Consider the following 1,304-nt stretch of genomic DNA (forward strand, 5'->3'; position numbering starts at 1 on the left):
TAACCAAGTGGGATGGTGGTAATGACCAGTTGTAAAGTCGTAAATTCGAGTTAGATGCATTCATCTGTTTTGACTCATTGAAACGTTGATTGACTAATGGCAAACAAACTGTGTCAATCATAAACTATAATTGCATATATCATGACTGTAAACTAATAGTCACAGAGTTTCTAAACCCAGAGGTGCTACATTGCGAGACTTCTGCGAACTCTTGCGAAGCAGACCAGGCTCGGGTTTGAGAAGTCTGATAGAAGGGACAAATTATTCCTTAGTTGTTCATTTTTGCCAAATCTAAAGGCACAACCTAGATTCGAGCCACTGTCTTTTAAGTAGTTGAACATGTTCTTATTCCAACCTCTTGAAAGTGACAAACTGACGCATTAGAATTTATTAAAACAACTGTATTTAGGAGTGCTTTTGATTTGAAGGCTTGCTCAGTTTGGCGCGAGACGACCTTCAGATCTGATGAAGTGTTTCTACACATGAATTTAGCTAGCCAACGTCACCATGACATCGCCTTCAAGCTTGATCTGGGATTTCTATTGGAGAAGCAGTTTCTGTCTAACTTCATACTGTAGTGTCTTTGTTATAGTGTTCAAACTCCATATAAATAGATTGCTTTTTATAAATAATGCGAAAATGCTGTTAGAGGTAATTTCCTTAGTAGGTGATGTCAGAGTTCAGCATGTGGGAGAAGTTGCAGTTCAGTGATAGACGAGTTTCCCACTAGTAGGCCAAATTATCAGTTGGCGGGCCAATCATCTGTTTTTTTACCAGTCAGATGTGGTAAATTTCTCCTTCCCACTTGGTTATGAACGCAGAATCACTGCGACCCGCGTCCTGGGCCAGGCAGGAACTGCCCAGGGAAAGCCTGCCCTCTCTTTCAATTGGTTCCTGAGTCATCATGGGTAACTGCTTTCCACTGGGCAGCTGTTGAACACAGTGTATGGGGGAGGGCGAATATGGTGTACCAAACCTGCCATAATTAGAAAGAAATAAATGCACACATAAATAGATCAAATCACATTTTATTGATCACAGACACATATTTAGCAGATGTTATTCTGGGTATAGAAAAATGCTTGTGTTCCTAGCTCCAACAGTGCAGTAGTATCTAACAATTCACAACAATACACACAAATCTAAAAGTAAAAGAATGGAATTAAGAAGTATATAAATATTAGATTGAGCAATGTCGAAGTGGCATTGACTAAAATATAGTACAATAGAATACAGTATATACATATGAGATGAGTAAAGCAGTATGTAAACATTATTAAAGTGACTAGTCTTCCATTATTAAA

Source organism: Salmo salar, chromosome ssa12 (assembly GCF_905237065.1).
Source record: "Salmo salar chromosome ssa12, Ssal_v3.1, whole genome shotgun sequence".
Taxonomy (NCBI): domain Eukaryota; kingdom Metazoa; phylum Chordata; class Actinopteri; order Salmoniformes; family Salmonidae; genus Salmo; species Salmo salar.